This window comes from Ylistrum balloti, unplaced genomic scaffold (genome assembly GCF_031769215.1).
Source record: "Ylistrum balloti isolate Yb309-2 unplaced genomic scaffold, AGI_CSIRO_Ybal_v1 Utg370778, whole genome shotgun sequence".
NCBI lineage: Eukaryota > Metazoa > Mollusca > Bivalvia > Pectinida > Pectinidae > Ylistrum > Ylistrum balloti.
Window position 1 is genome coordinate 164682 of NW_026782455.1, and position 26786 is coordinate 191467.

The following is a 26786-nucleotide window of genomic DNA, read 5'->3' on the forward strand; positions in this document are numbered from 1 at the left end:
GCGTCGGCGCTCACAACAGTTTCCCGTTTCGCATCGTAAAAGTTCAGTGTAGGAGTTTCTGTTAGTTTTCTTTTAACCTCATTAAATGCTTGTTCCTGCATCGGAGTCCATGCCCAAACTTGGTCTGATTTGAGCAAATCTGTCATCGGTTTCATTGATGTTGACAGATCTGGTAGAAACCGTCCAAGATAATTAACCATGCCAATGACTCTGCGAAGTTCTGTGACGTCCTTAGGAGCCTCCATATTTCGAATAGCTTCCACACGTTTCGTATTTGATGCAATTCCCTCGGAATTTATCATGTGACCGAAGTACTCTATGTTCAACTTCCTGAACTCACACTTGTCTTCATTTAACTTGAGACCTGAAGCTTTAATTCTGTCGATCACCTTTTCAAGGCGACCGTCATGTTCTTTGACCGTTTTACCATATATTAATGTATCGTCTATAATCGCTTCTACGCCTTCCAAACCCGCAAGAAGTTCTGTCATCTTTCTCTGAAAGATCTCTGGGGCTGAAGTAATGCCAAAAGGCACACGTCGAAAACAGAAGCGTCCAAATAGCGTTATAAATGTGGTCAGTTTCGAACTGTCGGGATGTAACGGTATTTGATAGAAACCGCTACTAGCAGCAAGTTTTGAGAAAACTTTGGCACCTGTAAGCTTTGGAGCTATATCATCAAGAGTAGGCAGCATTAGTATTTCACGTTTGACTCCCTCATTCAATTTTTTCAAATCTACACAAATTCTGACATTACCGTTCTTTTTCACTACTGGTACCATGGGTGCACACCAATCGGTTGGTTCTGTCACCTTTTCAATAATTCCTTCTGTTTCCATACGCTGGAGTTCCTTCGATACTTTGTCGAGTAATGGAAATGGAACACGCCTTGCTGTAGTAACACAATACGGGTTAACATTGTCTCTCAGCCGAATAGTGGCTGATTCACAATTTACTAGACCAGAGGATCCAAATACTGACCGGCTAACCTCCTCGATTCTGATGACTAGTCCCATTTTCATTGCCGCATCACGACTCAGTAGATTATTTTGCTGATCTTTCACAACGTGGAACTCAAGTGTATAGTCTACACATTTATAGCGTACAACATGTGTAAAACGACCTACACATCCTAATGTGCCACCTGGACTCTGAAGCACAGTATCAACTTTCCGAAGTACTGGCCTTTCTTTAAAACGATTAAATGTTCTCTCTGAAATAATCGAGATGTCTGCACCTGTGTCTATTTTGAAAGTGACTGATGCCCCACAGACAGGTAAAATTACTTTCCAGGCCTCCGATGAGCCGGTACTCACTGCACCTAGAAAGAATTCGTCCGAATGTTCTTGTACAACTTCATGAACATGTTTGGCTTTACAACAAACAGCAAAATGATTCAACGACTTGCATTTATTGCACCGTTTACCATAAGCAGGACATGACCCTTTTGCATGTGACCGGTTACAGAATGTACACCTTTGTCCTCCCTGCGCATGACCGTCATGCTTTTGTTTACCAAAACTCCATATTGTTGACGTTTTTGTTGAGTAGGACGTTTCGTCCCCGACTTTTTACCTTTACTCACTGCATCGACTGATACCGACGATTGATCTTTGATCTGTGACTTGACTTGTTCCGACTGTTTAGCAATTTGTAGTGCTGTCTCTACAGTTAAATCGGCTTTAAGCTGTAATTTCTCGGAAATTGACTTGTCCGTGATACCGATTACTAGTCTGTCCCTGATGTTATTGTCTTTCTGTGTACCAAAATCACAGTGTTCAGCCATTTCAAATAACGACCTCACAAATGCTTCAATCGATTCTGTAGGACCCTGGGACCTCATGTGAAATTTAGCCCTCTCGTGTATCACATTTCTCTTTGGTACGAAATAAGCATCAAGTTTTTCCACAACTTTGTCATATTTATCTCCATCCCCCTCATTATCAAATACGAGTGACTTGAAAACGTTCTCACCTTGTCTCCCCATACTGTAAATAAGGGCACTTATCTGTACAGGATCTTCCTCCTTGTTCAACTTCGTAGCTGTCCTGTAACGTTTAAAGTGTTGTAGCCAATCAGGCCATTCATTTGGAGATGTGAAATCAAATGGTTCCGGAGCGTGAAATTTCGCCATTGTGATTGTCGAATCCGTTTCAGGGTGTTCTAACAATATTTCGTATGCGCTGTGAATTTCTCCCGGTTCACGATAAACTTACTCCACATCGGCACATGTATCCCACTTCTGACACCATGTTTCATGATCAGGAGCCGGCCATAAAATCATTCCAAAAACACCATGTGCTTTTCAAGATGGAGATTTATTCAGAACATTACAATATATACTACATTACACAAATAGAACCAAGGTACATAGCCTGAACCTAGTAGCGTACTTCGCCTAGGTAACTCAACTTACATCAGACAAACCTAGCATACTAATGCTTATAATTAAGCACATTAAATTTACTGATATTATCTTACAATAACAAACAACCTGTCTCAATGGAATCCGAGGACTTATATATGTTAAAACACAAGAGCGAGACACAAAGAACAGGGCGCTGGTTGCCAAAATGAAAGTGTGCCTTAGTGATGACAACAACCAAGATCAGCACGTGAAAAAGGAGTCGGATCTTACCAGAAAGGCCAAGTCACTATTTGTCATACTAGATGCTACTGCAGATAATTGTGACCTTCCAATGTTAGACATGGAATACCTTCAGACAATATCCTGTGGCACTACAAAATATCATTGACAACTGGCGACATAAGGGAGCATCTCGGTGATGATGGTGACTACAAGATCTGGATCTATCGGCACTCACGAGACATTGTACGATGTCGGATCTACTCGAGGCATAAGATCAGTGTAAAGTACAATATTTGGATCCAGCATGACAGCTCCGTCACAATTATTCCAATAAAGGATTATTATTGCCAGTGACCCACTGGACAGACAACCATTGGGGTATGTGCCCACATAGCCAATATCCTGTACTATTAAGGATACTACATGCATTTGGAAACTAAGGGTTTAAGACAAAACTCAATGTAGATTTCGCTACCAACTGTCATCTTCAAGGCATTAGGTATTGTTGACACGGACTATTAGATTACATTCCTGTACAATGTCGACCAACACTGACATGGCCAATCAGATTCTAGGGCGACAAAGCCTCAATGGATTCCAGACTAGGCGGTGTAATGTGTAACCCAACTCATCATTTAGCTTTCTTATTAGAATATTGATTTAGCAGTCGTAAGAGCATTTAATTTTTGTAGTTATCAGGGAACAGGACGGGCATTTTGAAAGTTGAAATTTTATTTTAGTGAGTTATAAGTGGAGGTGACAGTCCCTTTATAGTAATTATACTAATAAAACCAAGTGTAAACATTTTATTTCAGCTCACTTTACAATACTTCAGTCCAAAATATTACTATTTTGGGGCAATTTATTTTATGCTGTTTGAAGATGTTTCATCACATAATTACGAATGGACTGTGATAAGTTGTATTTTTTACCTTCAGAAAAGTTTGCTTCATGTAAAAAGAGCATGTTCTTTCTCAAAATCCATTACATTTTTATCTCCTGTTCCCAATTTATTCAAAATTGTGACTTCCTGTCTTCTTTCTTTCATTTTTGGAGCTTAACATCCTTTTCCGGTTATAACCGAGCTTAGGACACTGGTTTCCTGTTTTGTATGTGGACTAAGACCACAATTAAATACTTCCGGGTTCAGTACCCACGGATGAAGTCCCTAAAAAATGTATGTATGTTTGGGGAAAAAATAATATGCCTCTTTGAATTGGATGTTTGCCTATAAATTTGATGTAGATGTGTTATAGAGATGATAATCTAACTGTCAGTGTGTAAATCATTCATATTGAACATGTATTTTGTGCTGCAGGATCCGGTGTAAAAAGTCCTGTTTTCACCTTTACCCCTGACCCGGATGTATATAATTGACGTTGGTGACACACATGGAGGAATATCTCATCTCCAGAAAATGCCCAACATGATGGGTTGAAACTTTTACATTTTGCTTCTCAGATGTTGATCTTGGCCAGGTGAAATGGAAATTTGCAGATGAAACTTTGGGACTTAGTTATGAATTTTAATGTTACAATGAAATATATAGTGAAATTAATTGTGGTCTTAGTCCATGTATGATATTCAACTTGTTACTATAAATATACCACAACCTGGAATTCCCATCGTGTCAGCAGACACTACATAGGAGCCTATACGATAGAAGTGGAAGTTATACCTACGGCGGGACAAGTCATCGTGAGAAAAAATATCTAATATTGGATTTTTTTGCTTCCCAGACAAATACATCTTAATCTAATATTTACAGAAAGGAAGGTTTAACATGTTAAATGTTGTACGGATTTTAAAGCGTTAAAAATGACATAAATACAATGTTATTAATGAATCGGTCGTCGCGTTAATCAGAATGGATCGCTGGACCGTCGCGTTAGTCTATCTCAAAATGGATCGACCGTCGCGCTAGTCAGAATGAATCGACCGTCGCGTTAGTCTATCTTCATCAATGGTGTTACAATGTCCATAACATCAATGAATTAAGACAATGCATCATGTTCCAGATTTGAATAACCTGTCGTAAATGTATCGGAGTTTGATATCCAATATATCCAAATAGAAAAGTTGATCTGGCATCGTGCGGTGAAATATATGACGATAACTTCAAACAACACGTCCAATTAGGCATTAATTAGCGCTTTCATCGTTGAATCTTCTTGATGAAGAATTAATATCCTGTACTTTCAACCATTAATTAATAAGGTCGACTAAAGTCTGGCCAACGAATGGAAAGATTCATCTGTAAATCGATTTTCCTTGAAATTCATTGATATGTAGTAGCATGAGTTAGCGCACTAAAACCGACTGGCCAAACAGAAATAACGTACCTAACAAACGACATCGGTACTCAGTCTGAAGAAATCGCACCTGGAAACCGTTTGATTGAAATTCATTTATATTAACGAAGTTATCGAATAGAAACTAAAACGGGGCGGACGGGCGGGCGGACGGACGGATAGATAAACAGAGACAGACACCCTTAATTTAATATTCCCATATTTCTTCGAACAGTGGAGATAAGAAATTTTTCGTTTATCAAAAGATATTTGGTCATGTAAAAAATCACTTACTTAACAGGATAAATCTGATATCTCGCCTTGAACTACTCTCCCATCCGATAAATGCAAGAACACGCTCCCATACTGTTATCACGGACTTAAAACACAGTAAGTCCGTGCTGTTATCTAGTATCACGAGTGAGCTAAGTGAGCAACGCAATCCTCCCGAATCTAAAGGTTCGTAAAACAGAACCATTCCCGTGGATGGGTCTTCGAAGCAATTGAATGTTGAGAAGATGCAAGGACTAGTGAGGAAATGTTGCTATTTTGTTTAAAAACTCGTGTATTGCGAAAGACTGTCTGAACAAGAATCACGTGCCAGTGTTTGTAAACAGTAAGGCGACATTACACAACAATGTCTTGGAAAAATACCGAAGGATATATGGAATACGTGAGTAATACTGATGAAAGAGATTTATATGGAAACTTTAAAGTGGAAGTAGTATGATATATTTCATTAATGCAATGATAACACCGTGTAAGCGCTTAATTTTGATGAAACATGTCGCTAGTGTATTAATTGGGTCAGTGTCTTTTCGGTAATTCTGTTGTCTTTTCGACTCACGCTTGTCGACAAACGACTAATTTCATTGGGCATAGAATCACATGTACAACCCAGTAACCATTACTCTGATGTGTTTTTGAGTGATCAGCCATGTATAGAACAATGACTTACAAAAAACGAAACATAGATGTTGAGATATGTATCAGTAAGTTAGCACACACATGTTTGTACATATTGTCATTATTTTAGTAACTGATGAAGAAAAGTTGCACTGTAAGCATGTAGCCCCCTCTTCCCCACATCCCAAATCTCTAACCCATCCGGAGTGTACATTACAGATGTTAACATACTGTAACCAGCTTCCAATCCCAACTCCAATCCCAGAACAACACCCATTGTTAGATTATATAAATATTACCATTGACAAGAGTGACAACACACTGCACTGTTACCACGGACAATCCACACACTTTAACATTATACTGTTACCACAGACAATCCACACACGTTAACATTATACTGTTACCACAGACAACCCAAACATGTTAACGTTATACTGTTACCACAGACAACCCACACATGTTAACATTATTCTGTTACCACGGACAACCCACAGACGTTAACATTATACTGTTACCACAGACAACCCACACATATTAACATTATACTGTTACCACGGACAACCCACACATGTTAACATCATACTGTTACCATGGACAACCCACACATGTTAACATCATACTGTTACCACGGACAACCAACACATGTTAACATTATACTGTTACCATGGACAACCCAAACATGTTATTATTATTCTGTTACCAGCCACAACCCACACATGTTAACATTATACTGTTACCATGGACAAACCACACATGTTAACATTATTCTGTTACCACGGACAACCCACACATGTTAATATTATTCTGTTACCAGCCACAACCCACACATGTTAACATTATACTGTTACCATGGACAACCCACACATGTTAACATTATTCTGTTACCACGGACAACCCACACATGTTAACATTATTCTGTTACCACGGACAACCCACACATGTTAACATTATTCTGTTACCAGCCACAACCCACACATGTTAATATTATATCATCACCATGGACAACCCACACATGTTAACATTATACTGTTGCCATGGACAACCCACACATGTTAACATTATATCATTACAACGGACAACCCACACATGTTAACATTATACTGTTACCATGGACAACCCACACATGTTAACATTATACTGTTACCACGGACAACCCACAGACGTTAACATTATACTGTTACCACAGACAACCCACACATATTAACATTATACTGTTACTACGGACAACCCACACATGTTAACATCATACTGTTACCATGGACAACCCACACATGTTAACATCATACTGTTACCACGGACAACCAACACATGTTAACATTATACTGTTACCATGGACAACCCAAACATGTTATTATTATTCTGTTACCAGCCACAACCCACACATGTTAACATTATACTGTTACCATGGACAAACCACACATGTTAACATTATTCTGTTACCACGGACAACCCACACATGTTAATATTATTCTGTTACCAGCCACAACCCACACATGTTAACATTATACTGTTACCATGGACAACCCACACATGTTAACATTATTCTGTTACCACGGACAACCCACACATGTTAACATTATTCTGTTACCACGGACAACCCACACATGTTAACATTATTCTGTTACCAGCCACAACCCACACATGTTAATATTATATCATCACCATGGACAACCCACACATGTTAACATTATACTGTTACCATGGACAACCCACACATGTTAACATTATATCATTACAACGGACAACCCACACATGTTAACATTATACTGTTACCATGGACAACCCACACATGTTAACATTATACTGTTACCATGGACAACCCACACATGTTAACATTATCCTGCTACCATGGACAACCCACACATGTTAACATTATACTGTTACCACGGACAACCCATACATGTTAACATTATACTGTTACCACAGACAATCCACACACGTTAACATTATACTGTTACCACAGACAACCCAAACATGTTAACATTATACTGTTACCACGGACAACCCATACATGTTAACATTATACTGTTACCACAGACAACCCACACATGTTAACATTATTCTGTTACCATGGACAACCCACACATGTTAACATTATACTGTTAAAACAGACAACCCACACATGTTAACATTATACCGTTACCACGGACAACCCACACATGTAAACATTATACTGTTACCATGGACAACCAACACATGTTAACATTATACTGTTACCATGGACAACCCACACATGTTAACATCATACTGTTACCATGGACAACCCACACATGTTAACATTATACTGTTACCATGGACAACCCACACATGTTAACATTATACTGTTACCACAGACAATCCACACATGTTAGCATTATACTGTTACCATGGACAACCCACACATGTTAACATTATACTGTTACCACGGACAACCCAAACATGTTGACATTATACTGTTACCATGGACCACCTACACATGTTAACATCATACTGTTACCATGGACAACCGACACATGTTAACATTACATCATTACCATGGACAACCCACACATGTTAACATTATTCTGTTAACACGGACAACCCACACATGTTAGCATTATACTGTTACCACGAACAACCCACATATGCTAACATTATACTCTCACCAGGGACAGTTCTTGTTAAGAAATTGTCTCTTATCGATTTAAATTAAGTCAGATTTTTCAGTATCAGAGCATAACATGTAAAAACATGAAAGACTGAGGTTTGTCTATGATATTTTTAAATGTTCTTATAAACTTTTGCCAAAAAAAAATGCAAAATTAATTTTGTATATTTCAGGGTGGATCCATGTCCTGGAGAATCTTATCTGTCAGCCTTGTTTTCCTCATCCTGTCAGTCGTAAATGTTGAAACAACAGACCCTGGTACAGATGTTGTCTATAAATATTGTAAACCTTGGAAATGGGTCAGCATTGCCCCAGGAAAGTGTCAGAGATGTCCAGGCTGTAAACGAGGACAATACCATGACAACTCGACTGTGGTAAGTAGTGTCCACACACAGATACAGTATCAACTGTTCAGACTGTAAACGAGGACAATACCATGACAACTTGGCTGTGGTAAGTAACATTATATCATAACCATGGACAACCCACACATGTTAACATTATACTGTTACCATGGACAACCCAAACATGTTAACATTATTCTGTTACCACGGACAACCCACACATGTTAACATTATACGGATGTCACTTAGTTTATATGATATTACAAGGATGTCACTTTGTTTATATGATATTATGGGGATGTCACTTAGTTTATATGATATTACAGGGATGTCACTTTGTTTATATGATATTACAAGGATGTCACTTTGTTTATATGATATTATGGGGATGTCACTTTGTTTATATGATATTATGGGGATGTCACTTTGTTTATATGATATTACAGGGATGTCACTTAGTTTATATGATATTACAAGGATGTCACTTTGTTTATATGATATTACTGGGATGTCACTTAGTTTATATGATATTACAGGGATGTCACTTTGTTTATATGATATTACAAGGATGTCACTTTGTTTATATGATATTATGGGGATGTCACTTTGTTTATATGATATTACAGGGATGTCACTTTGTTTATATGATATTACAGGGATGTCACTTAATTTATATGATATTACAGGGATGTCACTTAGTTTATATGATATAACAGGGATGTCACTTTGTTTATATGATATTACAAGGATGTCACTTTGTTTATATGATATTATGGGGATGTCACTTTGTTTATATGATATTACAGGGATGTCACATTGTTTATATGATATTACAGGGATGTCACTTAGTTTATATGATATTACAGGGATGTCACTTTGTTTATATATTACAAGGATGTCACTTTGTTTATATGATATTATGGGGATGTCACTTTGTTTATATGATATTACAGGGATGTCACTTTGTTTATATGATATTACAAGGATGTCACATTGTTTATATATTACAGGGATGTCACTTTGTTTATATGATATTACAGGGATGTCATTTTGTTTATATGATATTACTGGGATGTCACTTTGTTTATATGATATTACAGGGATGTCACTTAGTTTATATGATATTACAGGGATGTCACTTAGTTTATATGATATTACAGGGATGTCACTTAGTTTATATGATATTACAGGGATGTCACTTTGTTTATATGATATTACAGGGATGTCACTTTGTTTATATGATATTACAGGGATGTCACTTTGTTTATATGATATTACAGGGATGTCACTTAGTTTATATGATATTACAGGGATGTCACTTAGTTTATATGATATTACAGGGATGTCACTTAGTTTATATGATATAACAGGGATGTCACATTGTTTATATATTACAGGGATGTCACTTAGTTTCGTTTTTCCATTGTATGACCCATTTCCACTATCTACTTCAAGGCCAGTATTAGGTCCATGATTATTAATACATGATCAAAGTATATACATGTAGCTTTGTATGTTTGTAATTCTATTTATTGTCAGGTTATGATCATATGTATCTGGTCACTATTGATATTTAAATGGTTTGTATATTAGACATGTAAAAAAATTCCTCGTTGTCTGTAAGTTTCCACAGGTATAAACAGAGTGCTACTGTCCTGTGTTTACATTTTTCCACTGCATGATTTCTCAATGAATGGGCTTCGTGAGCATGCTCAGTTGTATGACAATTTAATGAGGTCATGAAGTATACTATGTAGGTATTGGTAGTATTCTATCTCGTCACCAAGGTACAGGTGTATTTTCTCCTTCTATTGTTAACTTGTATGTGCTATATATGGTTGGGGTGTTCCCAGTTTCCAACACCAATTATCTGGTATGTTATTTTAAGGGATTAAAGTCAGTTTCTTTCTTCTTCTTTTTTTATGATGTATTGTATTGTTTATTCACTGTAAGCCTTACGGCTCATAAGTATACAGAGTACATATATAACATTCTTGTACAGCATATACGCATTTAGTTTCAATACAGTTAATTAATATTGATGTACAAGATATACAAATTAATGGAAGATGGGATGCTGAGAATACAATATATTAATATAATGGATCTAACAAACTGAAGTCGGACGACAGAAGACAAAGACAAAGTTGCATTATCTGAACGTTACATAAGCTTGGGCATAAAGCTTATTATCAGGTATGCTATTTTAAGGGATTAAAGTCAGTTTCTAAATTACAGGTTACCTGTAGAATGTCTGTTTACCTGTGGGAGATTCTTTGTGAGCAAACATTTTGACTATATACTTATACAGTGGTTATTGTAGGCTAATATAGTTGGTTAATTTTAGAAATTGTACATTTACATTAATTCTATTTAGTATTTTATAAAAATGATATAATTATTAATTTTATTTACAATAATTGTATTTCATATTACAGATTTAGATAAGGTATTGTATTAAAAATAATAATGAAATATTTTAACCTTATGGTGTTATAGTAATTGATATGGCCAAGCCACTCCAGAGGATTATAGTAAATGGGTACTTTATTAAATTGACCAAGCTGTTTAAGAAAATTATCATCACTGATGACATGAAACACCTGTCACTATGAACATTCCAAGCATTTTCCTTAGGTATAAATACATGCATATTTTTGGAAATCATCATTCGATTCATCGCTATGATCCTGAACAACATCTATGGCAAATGCACAGATACAGATCAAATTTGTTCATAACAAATTTGGACGACAGAATCTGACCCACAAAGGTTACATCATTTTACTACATAGTAAAGTCAAACTTCGATAATTCGATATTCAAGGGACCGTCATAAAAATATCGATACATCAGGACTTCGATACAAAAATAGTTCAGTCAAATAGCTGGTCCACGTAATAGGGGTCCGTATTTAAAAGTTTTTTTCATTATGTTTTAGACAAAAGATAACAATTATGTGTGTATTAATGATTTAAATAAAGACTCAACAATCAAAAACTGTTAAATTGAATTTTATTACGACCAAACAACAATAAATAACATGAAACATTCGAAGTACATGGCAATGAAGTATCACACGTAAATGACGAAATGGGTAAATGTATTTTACGGAACAGAAAAATCACATGTCACGAAAAGCAAACTTCGATGAATCGATCTTCGATGATTCGATATTCTCGCTGTGTCGATATTTTTACTTGGTCCCGACTATTTTCCTTATATATTTCTACTTAATTCACTACTCATGAATCGATCATTTATGTTTCGATATTCTCGGTGTTTCGATAATTTTCTACAGTACAAGTCATATAAATTCGTTCAAAATCACCATGAATAAATCGATCAAAATTTACCTGTGGTCACTGTGCTCGATGGTCAGTCGACCAAAACAAATTCACACCTGTAGCGAGACCCTCCAGCGTTAATCTTTTGTTTACCGTTACGGTCGATCAGGACAATGGCATTTTACCTGGCAGTGTTTTTAAACTATCTAATGATGTAATGAATATCCAATGGCATAACGCTGATGCCACCCCATGTTTGATGACACTGACAACCACGTCATGTCTAACAACACTGATGCCACTGAGAAGGAAAGTGTGCTGAGTTTAGAGAGGCTGGACTAAGAAGATCCCTATTTACTGTGGTTGTGAGGGACCCTTATCTACAGTGTATAAGGAAGTTTACAAGTCTGTTGTAGGTTTGGGAGGGACACCAGTCTTTCCTGCGGTGGATTAGGTAGGACACCAAGCTGTTGTGGGATTGGAAGAGACTACTGTCCATTGATGGAAATTATTCTACATGAAAATAACATATAATGATAAATATTTGTAGGTTAGAGAATCTAAAAACTTCAATTGTAATTTCTGTTCTTTGTAAGCCTTATGATTTTAAAGATCCATCAAGCATAATGATTTCATTTACAGGTTCCACTAGACAGCAAGCGAGGGGCGCTTAAATGTCCAGTGTGTACCCAGTGCCAAGCCAACTACTACAGTGACCAGCATACACGCGACTGGCAAAAACTCCGCTACTGTCGTCGGGACCGCAACTGTACCATGAAAAATCGGCTGTACAAAAGGGAACCGAAACGAAATAGAAAGTCCAAGTGTGGGCGCTGCATTGACGGGTAAATAAATTTTGCATTATAGCATTAGCACAGATGTTTTACTTCTGCTTGTCATCTGTCAACCTTCACAACCAAACTGGTACTGCCAAAGAAGAGGTACTGTCTGGTGACAGTTGGTGCCTTGTCGTTTCCTTGGCATCTATACTTCACCTGCAATTTTCCATGTTTCAATATTTTTGAATGGCAGATTACTTCATTATGAATAAATCAGATTTCAGTATTTGCAGAGTTATGTCCCTTTCGTTTGCAGTGTGTTGCATTTTCTACATCTATCAAGAATATAAGATTTGTCCATACTAAATGAGTTTATTAGCTGTGAACAATTATGCCTCTTCTGTAGTCTTATTTCAAAATTAGATCAAAATTTGTGGAGTGGAAATAGCGTAAATTCATTTGCATTTTAACAGAGTTGAATATAGAGTTACAAAGAGTAGCAGTATTTTGATACAACAGTGCGACAGTGATACAACACTGTCGGTTTTGACTTATTTTGTTTGTATTGATAGGTACATTCGAGAGAAAAATTGGGATGAAGATGACGGTGTCTGTTTCAAGCCACAGGTTTCCACTCCAGCCAATGTCAAGGTCACCCTTTCACAAGACTCTGAAATTCCTAGTCCAAAACATAGGCCAGACCAGGAGCCTGATCATGGTGAGAACTAACATTTATTTCAGGTTCTTACATTACAAACAAATAATCAAGTCCTCTGTTGATGGAATATTTTAGTGCTCAAACATGAATTTAAAATCATAACCTCTGCAAGGTAAGATAAGTCTGATGATATTGTAACCTCTTAAAGGTTATATAGCTCTGTAAATGAATTTCATAACCTCTGTTAGATTAGATAGCTCTGTGATAACTATCATAAACTCTGTTAGGTTAGATAACACTGTGAATGAATTTCATAACCTCTGTTAGGTTAGACAACTCTGTGATAACTATCATAACCTCTGTAAGGTTAGATAATGCTGTGATAATTATCATAAACTCTGTTAGGTTAGATAACACTGTGATAACTATCATAACCTCTGTTAGGTTATATAACACTGTGAATGAATTTCATAACCTCTGTTAGGTTAGACAACTCTGTGATAACTATCATAACCTCTGTAAGGTTAGATAATGCTGTGATAATTATCATAACCTCTGTTAGGTTAGACAACTCTGTGATAACTATCATAACCTCTGTTAGGTTAGACAACTCTGTGATAACTATCATAACCTCTGTAAGGTTAGATAATGCTGTGATAACTATCATAACCTCTGTTAGGTTAGACAACTCTGTGATAACTATCATAACCTCTGTTAGGTTAGATAATGCTGTGATAATTATCATAACCTCTGTTAGGTTAGACAACTCTGTGATAACTATCATAACCTCTGTTTGGTTAGACAACTCTGTGATAACTATCATAACCTCTGTTAGGTTAGACAACTCTGTGATAACTATCATAACCTCTGTTAGGTTAGACAACTCTGTGATAACTATCATAACCTCTGTAAGGTTAGATAATGCTGTGATAATTATCATAACCTCTGTTAGGTTAGACAACTCTACGATAACTATCATAACCTCTGTAAGGTTAGATAATGCTGTGATAATTATCATAACCTCTGTTAGGTTAGACAACTCTGTGATAACTATCATAACCTCTGTTAGGTTAGACAACTCTGTGATAACTATCATAACCTCTGTTAGGTTAGATAATGCTGTGATAATTATCATAACCTCTGTTAGGTTAGACAACTCTGTGATAACTATCATAACCTCTGTAAGGTTAGATAATGCTGTGATAATTATCATAACCTCTGTTAGGTTAGACAACTCTGTGATAACTATCATAACCTCTGTTAGGTTAGACAACTCTGTGATAACTATCATAACCTCTGTTTGGTAAGATAATGCTGTGATAACTATCATAACCTCTGTTAGGTTAGACAACTCTGTGATAATTATCATAACCTCTGTTAGGTTAGACAACTCTGTGATAACTATCATAACCTCTGTTAGGTTAGACAACTCTGTGATAACTATCATAACCTCTGTTAGGTTAGACAACTCTGTGATAACTATCATAACCTCTGTTAGGTTAGACAACTCTGTGATAACTGTCATAACCTCTGTTTGGTTAGACAACTCTGTGATAACTATCATAACCTCTGTAAGGTTAGACAACTCTGTGATAACTCTCATAACCTCTGTTTGGTAAGATAATGCTGTGATAACTATCATAACCTCTGTTAGGTTAGACAACTCTGTGATAATTATCATAACCTCTGTTAGGTTAGACAACTCTGTGATAACTATCATAACCTCTGTTAGGTTAGACAACTCTGTGATAACTATCATAACCTCTGTAAGGTTAGATAATGCTGTGATAATTATCATAACCTCTGTTAGGTTAGACAACTCTGTGATAACTATCATAACCTCTGTTAGGTTAGATAATGCTGTGATAATTATCATAACCTCTGTTAGGTTAGACAACTCTGTGATAACTATCATAACCTCTGTTAGGTTAGACAACTCTGTGATAACTATCATAGCCTCTGTAAGGTTAGATAACTCTGTGATAACTATCATAACCTCTGTAAGGTTAGACAACTCTGTGATAATTATCATAACCTCTGTTAGGTTAGACAACTCTGTGATAACTATCATAACCTCTGTAAGGTTAGATAATGCTGTGATAATTATCATAACCTCTGTTAGGTTAGACAACTCTGTGATAACTATCATAACCTCTGTTAGGTTAGATAATGCTGTGATAATTATCATAACCTCTGTTAGGTTAGACAACTCTGTGATAACTATCATAACCTCTGTTAGGTTAGACAACTCTGTGATAACTATCATAGCCTCTGTAAGGTTAGATAACTCTGTGATAACTATCATAACCTCTGTAAGGTTAGACAACTCTGTGATAATTATCATAACCTCTGTTAGGTTAGACAACTCTGTGATAACTATCATAACCTCTGTTTGGTTAGACAACTCTGTGATAACTATCATAACCTCTGTTTGGTAAGATAATGCTGTGATAACTATCATAACCTCTGTTAGGTAAGACAACTCTGTGATAACTATCATAACCTCTGTTAGGTTAGACAACTCTGTGATAACTATCATAACCTCTGTTAGGTTAGACAACTCTGTGATAACTATCATAACCTCTGTTAGGTTAGACAACTCTGTGATAACTATCATAACCTCTGTTAGGTTAGATAATGCTGTGATAATTATCATAACCTCTGTTAGGTTAGACAACTCTGTGATAACTATCATAACCTCTGTAAGGTTAGATAATGCTGTGATAACTATCATAACCTCTGTTAGGTTAGACAACTCTTTGATAACTATCATAACCTCTGTTAGGTTAGACAACTCTGTGATAACTATCATAACCTCTGTTTGGTTAGACAACTCTGTGATAACTATCATAATCTCTGTTAGGTTAGACAACTCTGTGATAACTATCATAACCTCTGTTAGGTTAGACAACTCTGTGATAACTATCATAACCTCTGTTTGGTAAGATAATGCTGTGATAACTATCATAACCTCTGTTAGGTTAGACAACTCTGTGATAATTATCATAACCTCTGTTAGGTTAGACAACTCTGTGATAACTATCATAACCTCTGTTAGGTTAGACAACTCTGTGATAACTATCATAACCTCTGTTAGGTTAGACAACTCTGTGATAACTATCATAACCTCTGTAAGGTTAGACAACTCTGTGATAACTCTCATAACCTCTGTTTGGTAAGATAATGCTGTGATAACTATCATAACCTCTGTTAGGTTAGACAACTCTGTGATAACTCTCATAACCTCTGTGATAATTATCATAACCTCTGTTAGGTTAGACAACTCTGTGATAACTATCATAACCTCTAGGTTAGACAACTCTGTGATAACTATCATAACCTCTGTTAGGTTAGACAACTCTGTGATAACTATCATAACCTCTGTAAGGTTAGATAATGCTGTGATAATTATCATAACCTCTGTTAGGTTAGACAACTCTGTGATAACTATCATAACCTCTAGGTTAGATAATGCTGTGATAATTATCATAACCTCTGTTAGGTTAGACAACTCTGTGATAACTATCATAACCTCTGTTAGGTTAGACAACTCTGTGATAACTATCATAGCCTCTGTAAGGTTAGATAATAGACAACTCTGTGATAATTATCATAACCTCTGTTAGGTTAGACAACTCTGTGATAACTATCATAACCTCTGTAAGGTTAGATAACTCTGTGATAACTATCATAACCTCTGTTGTTAGATAATGCTGTAATTATCATAACCTCTGTTAGGTTTGATAACTATCATAACCTCTGTTAGGTTAGACAACTCTATGATAACTATCATAACCTCTGTTAGGTTAGACAACTCTATGATAACTATCATAACCTCTGTAAGGTTAGACAACTCTGTGATAACTATCATAACCTCTGTTAGGTTAGACAACTCTGTGATAACTATCATAACCTCTGTTAGGTTAGACAACTCTGTGATAACCTCTGTAAGGTTAGACAATCATAACCTCTGTTTGGTTAGACAACTCTGTGATAACTATCATAACCTCTGTTAGGGACATACTCTGTGATAACTATCATAACCTCTGTTAGGTTAGACAACTCTGTGATAACTATCATAACCTCTGTTTGGTAAGATAATGCTGTGATAACTATCATAACCTCTGTTAGGTTAGACAACTCTGTGATAATTATCATAACCTCTGTTAGGTTAGACAACTCTGTGATAACTATCATAACCTCTAGGTTAGACAACTCTGTGATAACTATCATAACCTCTGTTAGGTTAGACAACTCTGTGATAACTATCATAACCTCTGTTAGGTTAGACAACTCTGTGATAACTATCATAACCTCTGTTAGGTTAGACAACTCTGTGATAACTATCATAACCTCTGTTAGGTTAGACAACTCTGTGATAACTATCATAACCTCTGTTTGGTTAGATAATGCTGTGATAACTATCATAACCTCTGTTAGGTTAGACAACTCTGTGATAATTATCATAACCTCTGTTAGACAACTCTGTGATAACTATCATAACCTCTGTTTGGTAAGATAATGCTGTGATAACTATCATAACCTCTGTTAGGTTAGACAACTCTGTGATAACTATCATAACCTCTGTTAGGTTAGGTTAGACAACTCTATGATAACTATCATAACCTCTGTTAGGTTAGATAATGCTGATAACTATCATGATAACTATCTATCATAACCTCTGTAAGGTTAGACAACTCTATGATAACTATCATAACCTCTGTAAGGTTAGACAACTCTGTGATAACTATCATAACCTCTGTAAGGTTAGACAACTCTATGATAACTATCATAACCTCTGTAAGGTTAGATAATGCTGTGATAACTATCATAACCTCTGTTAGGTTAGACAACTCTATGATAACTATCATAACCTCTGTAAGGTTAGACAACTCTATGATAACTATCATAACCTCTGTAAGGTTAGATAATGCTGTGATAACTATCATAACCTCTGTTTGGTAAGATAATGCTGTGATAACTATCATAACCTCTCTTAGGTTAGATAGCTCTGTGATGAATTTCATAACCTCTGTTAAGTTAGATAACTCTATGATAACTATCATAACTTCTATTTGGTTAGATAACTCTGCATTTAACGATCATAACCTCTGTTAGGATAGATAACTCTGATAACTATCATAACCTCTGTTAGGTTAGATTACTCTGTGATGACTATCAAAACCTAATATTTACGTTTAATTTTCTTTATTATAACTAACTATTAAAAATCATTTTGATATTCTTTTATTGTGTGTACTTCTGAAGAATAAATATAGTTTCATTTGTACACAGCTTGCAATGTATATTAGTCGCCATTAATAACAGATGGACTGTATTTGTTACCATCTATACACATGCTGAATTATTTACATGACTTGCAGTGGATCTGGAAAGAACAGTGAAATTTGAGGCCAAAAGAATCAGAGATCATCAATGGCTGCATGTGGTAATACCCATAAGTAGCATAGTTGTGGGAATCATCTGTGTTTTGTACCTAAGGAAAAAGTGCTGTTTGAAAGAATCATCAGACTCAGCAGTAATAAATGAAAAGTCCAGTTATAACTCTAATACTCCACTAATGGGTAGGTATTCCTGAATATCACTGTAAGAAGACAACACATAAGTTGTAGTTGGTTCCAAAGATGATCCGAAGTCAATCTAGAGTGAATAGATTAACAGGAAACAGATCACAATGTTCAGTGCCTTTCTCGGGTTGTCTCGTTTTGAATAATGGTTACATTGTACAGGTAGCAATTTTCACCTGTTAATACCTAGTTATCATGATTCAGGTCATAAATCATATCAATGTGGCTTGGCAGTCACCAGCAAAAATAATTTAAACAAAATTAGGCATACAGTATTTTGATGATTGGTAAAGCAAATTTAAGATATTTTAACACCTATTTGTTCACTGTACATCGATATTTGACAGGACACTAATATTAATTGGTAAGGTGCAAATATATATGTGTCATATAAATGATATTCGGGTTTAATCGTTATCCTAGAACAAGGAGACTTAAATCAATTGATAGTGTCTAGACCAGTGTTAACGGCAAAAACAACATATTTGTTGTACATATATATTTTCAAAGATAGCATAGGGTAATTAACAAATGCAACCAATGAGTAGGAATCAATGTATACACATTATCTGTACATGCAGATGGTCTTGGGGTGACCTATTGCAATCCCCTTTTGTCCAGCGTCAGGCGTTGTGCATTGCAAACTTTTAACATCTTCGACTTCCTCAGGAAAATGTCTGAATGGCATTACCTTCCATGGTTCACTAAAATAGCAAATTATATGGTCCCCAACCCCCACGGGGCCTGAGGGATGGGGTCAAAAATGGGTCAAATTGACAGAAATTTAAAATCTTCTTTTCAATACCCAGATGACGTAGAACCAACTTCTCTTCATGGATAGAAGTATCTTACAGAACTTTATAAAGCTTGTAAGTTTCATGATACCAAGGTCTCACATTTTCCCTGGTGGAGGGGGTAAAATTTACTGTATTTTATATAGGAAAGTTATATTTTTGAGTATAATTTGCTTATTTATTTTTTTGCAGAAATAGTTCAAACTTGGATAGATTTTTTTTTATCAGCACAAGCTAACAGTTTGATAAGGTGCACATATTGACCTCAACTTATCCCCAGGGACTGATGGGCAGGGTCAAAAATTGGACAAATTGGCTGAAATTTCAAAGATCTTATGTAGGAAAATTCAAATCTTCAGCAGTATTTCTTTTTATTCAAGTTAGAAGTCTTAGCATGGGACAGCAGTTAATGTACCCACAATTTACATTTGTATTATTTGTACAATATAGTTAAAGTTATATCACTTTTACAAACAAAATCAATTCTAAGACATGTTACAAGAACCATTGTGACTTAGGTGACCATTGGCCCTTGGGTCTCTTGTTTGGTCAAATGTATGGCCTTAACCCCCTTCAGGTTCAAATGTGTTAAAGCTTTTTTAAACCCACCTATTCTCAAGTAATGGGCCCCATAGTCATGGTATCTACTTGGTGGCATTGTCCATTAGGTCCCTTGTTGTCAACCAAATTAGTCAAAATTAAAAATTTATTGAATATAAATCTATACGAAGGTACATATTTTGAATTAGTTGTTCACTTTTCCATTTTTCACCTATTCCTATGCGTCCTCTACCTTAGATAAGTTAACGAGATAATAATGATAACCTTGGGAAACATTATTTTCCAGTGGATGGTGCACCATCTCAGAACAACAGTCCGGAACAGTCAACTATTGGTACAGGTGAGGACATCTGTTTATAGATACGGTGTACAAGTGTATAGATATGATGTACATGTTTATAGATATGGTGTACAAGTGTAAAGATATGGTGTACAAGTGTATAGATATGGTGTACAAGTGTACAGATATGGTGTTCAAGTGTATAGATATGATGTACAAGTGTACAGATATGGTGTACAGATATGGTGTACAAGTGTAAAGATACAGTGTACAAGTGTACAGATATGGTGTACAAGTGTACAGATATGGTGTACAAGTGTATAGATATGATGTACAACTGTATAGATATGGTGTACAAGTGTACAGATATGATGTACAACTGTATAGATATGGTGTACAAGTGTACAGATATGGTGTACAAGTGTATAGAAACAGTGTACAAGTGTATAGATATGGTGTACAAATGTATAGATATGGTATACAAGTGTAAAGATATGGTGTACAAGTGTATAGATATGATGTACAAGTGTACAGATATGGTGTACAACTGTATAGATATGGTATACAAGTGTATAGATATGGTGTACAGATATGGTACAAGTGTATATATACAGTGTACAAGTGTATAGATATGGTGTACAAGTGTACAGATATGGTGTACAAGTGTTCAAATATGGTGTACAGATATGGTGTACAAGTGTAAAGATACAGTGTACAAGTGTATAGATATGGTGTACAAGTGTATAGATACAGTGTACAAGTGTATAGATATGGTGTACAAGTGTACAGATATGGTGTACAAGTGTTCAAATATGGTGTACAGATATGGTGTACAAGTGTAAAGATACAGTGTACAAGTGTATAGATATGGTGTACAAGTGTATAGATACAGTGTACAAGTGTATAGATATGGTGTACAAGTGTACAGATATGGTGAACAAGTGTACAGATCTGGTGTACAAGTGTATAGATACAGTGTACAAGTGTACAGATATGAGACTGTCAAATAGTGACTTGTGTTAGATATGGTGTATATAGAGACAACAGAGTCTGTCCAATAGTGGCTTGTGTTAGATATGGTGTATATAGAGACAACAGAGACTGTCCAATAGTGACTTGTGTTAGATATGGTGTATATAGAGACAACAGGGACTGTCCAATAGTGACTTGTGTTAGATATGGTGTATATAGAGACAACAGAGACTGTCCAATAGTGACTTGTGTTAGATATGGTGTATATAGAGACAACAGAGACTGTCCAATAGTGACTTGTGTTAGATATGGTGTATATAGAGACAACAGGGACTGTCCAATAGTGACTTGTGTTAGATATGGTGTATATAGAGACAACAGAGACTGTCCAATAGTGACTTGTGTTAGATATGGTGTATATAGAGACAACAGGGACTGTCCAATAGTGAGGTGTGTTAGATATGGTGTATATAGAGACAACAGAGACTGTCTAATAGTGACTTGTGTTAGATATGGTGTATATAGAGACAACAGAGACTGTCCAATAGTGAGGTGTGTTAGATATGGTGTATATAGAGACAACAGAGACTGTCCAATAGTGACTTGTGTTAGACACAGAATAATCTTTATTTATGTAATGACCTTGTGTTTGACTTTGGATTGATATCTTTTTGATGTAGCTGTGTCCAAACCCTCCACCACTGCACCAGTATCTGCAGCTTTTGGATCATATATTGACCTGCAGTCATCTGTCTCTTGTGCCGATATCAAGTCAGTAGCCTGGATGAGAATTGATGGGGACTCCGTCATTGACTTGGTTATTGATGGACAGAAATATCAGGGGTCAACCATTGATGACCCCTCTCTCCATATATCTGACCTGGGTTATAGGGACGAGGGTTTATACCAGTGTACAGCATCAAGTGTGGCTGGGACAAACTATAGCTCAGTCTGTTATCTCAAGGTCACAGGTAAGTACAGGTGTAGGAGCTCAGTCTGTTATCTCAAGGTCACAGGTAAGTACAGGTGTAGGAGCTCAGTCTGTTATCTCAAGGTCACAGGTAAGTACAGGTGTAGGGGTGTGATGATATATAGTAGTTAATGGAAAGGTAAGTACAGGTTTACTTCAGTAATCAATGGAATGATGACTACGTGTGTATATATATATATACAGCAAATTGTATGTGTGTGGGCCATCAACAACATGGTGTAAATTTAATTATGATGATATACAGGAGTATAATCTGACACATAAAGTCGTGGTCACAATGTGACTGGGGTTACTTACAATAATATACAGGAGGGACAGAAAGTCGTGGTCACAGTGTGACTGGGGTTACTTACAATAATATACAGGAGGGACAGAAAGTCGTGGTCACAGTGTGACTGGGGTTACTTACAATAATATACAGGAGGGACAGAAAGTCGTGGTCACAGTGTGACTGGGGTTACTTACGATGATATACAGGAGGGACAGAAAGTCGTGGTCACAGTGTGACTGGGGTTACTTACGATGATATACAGGAGGGACAGAAAGTCGTGGTCACGGTGTGACAGAGTTTACTTACTATTATATGCAGGAGGGACAGAGAGTCGTGGTCACAGTGTGACTGGGTTTTACTTACGATGATATACAGGAGGGACAGAAAATCGTGGTCACAGTGTGACTGGGGTTACTTACGATGATATACAGGAGGGACAGGAAGTCATGGTCAGTGTGACAGGGGTTACTTACGATGATATACAGGAGGGACAGGAAATCGTGGTCACAGTGTGACTGGGGTTACTTACGATGATATAGAGGAGGGACAGAAAGTCGTGGTCACAGTGTGACTGGAGTTACTTACGATGATATACAGGAGGGACAGAAAGTCGTGGTCACAGTGTGACTGGGGTTACTTACGATGATATACAGGAGGGACAGAAAGTCGTGGTCACAGTGTGACTGGGGTTACTTACGATGATATACAGGAGGGACAGAAAGTCGTGGTCACAGTGTGACTGGTGTTACTTACAATGATATACAGGAGGGACAGAAAGTCGTGGTCACAGTGTGACTGGTGTTACTTACAATGATATACAGGAGGGACAGAAAGTCATGGTCACAGTGTGACTGGAGTTACTTACGATGATATACAGGAGGGACAGAAAGTCGTGGTCACAGTGTGACAGAGTTTACTTACTATTATATACAGGAGGGACAGAAAGTCGTGGTCACAGTGTGACTGGTGTTACTTACGATAATATACAGGAGGGACAGAAAGTCGTGGTCACAGTGTGACTGGGGTTACTTACGATGATATACAGGAGGGACAGGAAGTCGTGGTCAGTGTGACAGGGGTTACTTACGATGATATACAGGAGGGGTAATCTGACACCGAAAGTCATGGTCTAAAAATCTAGTAAGAACATAGATATTTTTACACATTATACTACTTTTATTATAAAAATGGCATTGACCCTTTCTCTCTTCCCTTACAGACAATCCTGACCTGGAGTTAAATGATGAAGGTAAGATTACTATAGTTACAATTCCCAACAAGGTAAGCTCAGAAATATTGATATATTTTAGTTCACCTGAGACAAATCTCAAGTGATCTATTACGATCACCTTTTGTCTGTCGTTCGTTGTACATCGTAAACAGTATACATTTTTAACTTCTTCTCATTTCCAGAAGGCCTAGAGGTCTATTGTTGAGTCTGTAGCATGCTGGGATGAAGGGCTACCAAGTTTCTTCATCTTTCTTCACCAGGTCCTTCTATCCTTTTTACAAGGTCACGGGGTCAAATATGTTTTCAGTTGTCAAGGAGGTTCAATGTTTTGAAAACTTCAGGGCCTTAAGACTTGGATTTGCTCATATTTCTGCACTGTCCTTTAAATCCACCCATGTTACAAACAGTACTTCTCAGGATTTTATCTGTATGCTAGATATTGGATAAGGTAGTTTTTTATATTTCTGCTCGTCTTTTGTTAAAAACAAAAATTTAACTCGAGTGACTATTAAGGCCAATGTTCCGTATGTTAAACTTTACACTTAAATGAATTCTCTTCTATTGAAAAAATGCACAAGGTGATTTTAACAGGCAGTACTTCAGTTTCAGTGATACGATGGTGAAATATGATTATTTATAGCCAGAGTTCTCCATACTCCAATATCAATGTGTGCTATTTCTTGTTCACCCAATGATCTTGGTGAGTGATGTTAGCTTAGTTGTAAGAAATGTGAATCTTGAATACAAAAACTTTCTTCTTTCATGAACAGAAACTGTCTATGTAACAGACTACTATCATCTTGCACACTTATAAATGATTGATTTTTATATTAACCATCACTCTATCCCTCATTGTTTGTGTATCATGTGCACCAAACAGTGAATGCTAATATCTTCTAGATTTTCTGTTGTTGGTACATCATCCAGGTATCATATGACCATTGACATGGATAGTACTCTGTGAGATCTAACATGGAGTAATTACCAAATAAGGACTGGCTTGGCCTAAAAGACAAGTATGCTACAATGATCATACCTGGTTATAAGCTGCAAGAACATTTTCCATGGGCCATTATGATCTGTTGAGATATTGTTTATCACAGACATTTACATTTAGAAAGTGCTAGGTATGAAGCAATTAACACAGTCATGTTGTGGATATCTGGCTTCAAAAAAATCAATTTGGTTCGAAGATCTGAAAACAATCGGATCCCCACCTTACAAATATAAACAACTTTCAACAAAATAAAGATTCCTTGGTACGGAGATTTAAATGCTGTATATATCCCTGTAGGAGTATTAATGTTTTATATCCCTGTAGGAGTATTAATGTTTTATATCCCTGTAGGAGTATTAATGTTTTATATCCCTGTAGGAGTATTAATGTTTTATATCCCTGTAGGAGTATTTATGTTTTATATCCCTGTTTAATGTTTTATATCCCTGTAGGAGTATTAATGTTTTATATCCCTGTAGGAGTATTAATGTTTTATATCCCTGTAGGAGTATTAATGTTTTATATCCCTGTAGGAGTATTAATGTTTTATATCCCTGTATTAATGTTTTATATCCCTGTAGGAGTATTAATGTTTTATATCCCTGTAGGAGTATTAATGTTTTATATCCCTGTAGGAGTATTAATGTTTAATAACCCTGTATTAATGTTTTATATCCCTCTAGGAGTAATAAATGAACTTTTGACCTTGCAGAGATTGCCAAAGCCAAAAAATTGAAGCTGATAACGGGTGACAAGCTTATAAACCTTGTAGCAGCTAAGGCCAATGATGTCAGTAGGGAAGGTCACATGATGCAGAAACTGTATGACGAGATGAACATTCCTCAGCACAAAGTGACCCAGCTCTATGAAGATTTCAGAAACAAAGGCGTGAGTGAATGTATTGTTCAGACCCTATACTACTATGTCCAGAAACAGGGTAGAACTGCCACTGTGTTTTCCCTTTATGAAGCCCTCATAGGCTCTGGCTGTTTCTATGAGCTCCGTTTCTTTGTTGATGAATTCCGACACCAACTTTCTGAGAAAAAACAAGAGACTGTAATATCCATGGATGATGTCAACAGTGATACAAAAGATGCTGCTGATGAAGGTTTCAGAGGCAGTGATGTAGCTGATCAAGAAACTGAGGTTGTCCTAAATTTTGATAAGGAGACCAGTGTTAAGTGTCACATCTTGGATTACTAACCTTCTCTCCAAACTACATCTTTGCTGTTAACGTTTCTCTACATTCTTTAATTTCTCTATAACCACTTTATCAAAATCATTTAATATTTACTGGTTATTATATATATATATATATGACATGTATTGTTATACCCTGTTTATTTAAATGCAGACAAAGCATTTCTTAAAGTCTGAAAGTAGAGGAAGAATCTTGAAACATTCTCTTCAGGTCTGTACAATAATACTACTTAAAGATTTTTGGACAAAATATTGTATGCTTGTTTGATATGAAAAGAAACTGAAATATGACAAGTGACACGTGGTCACTTTCATGTCAACAGCTAATTTTGGTATAAAATTACTATCTAAATATTTCTTGCTTGTATTTGATTGCTTTATACTAATCAGAAGTACCTAGAGCTAGCAAAATGAAGA

General features: G+C 36.3%; 1 pseudogene; it reads left to right on the top strand.

Moving 5' to 3' along the window:
• Nucleotides 1-8598: 8598 nt before the first annotated feature.
• Nucleotides 8599-26372, top strand: LOC132558280 (uncharacterized; annotated as a pseudogene).
• Nucleotides 26373-26786: the final 414 nt, after the last annotated feature.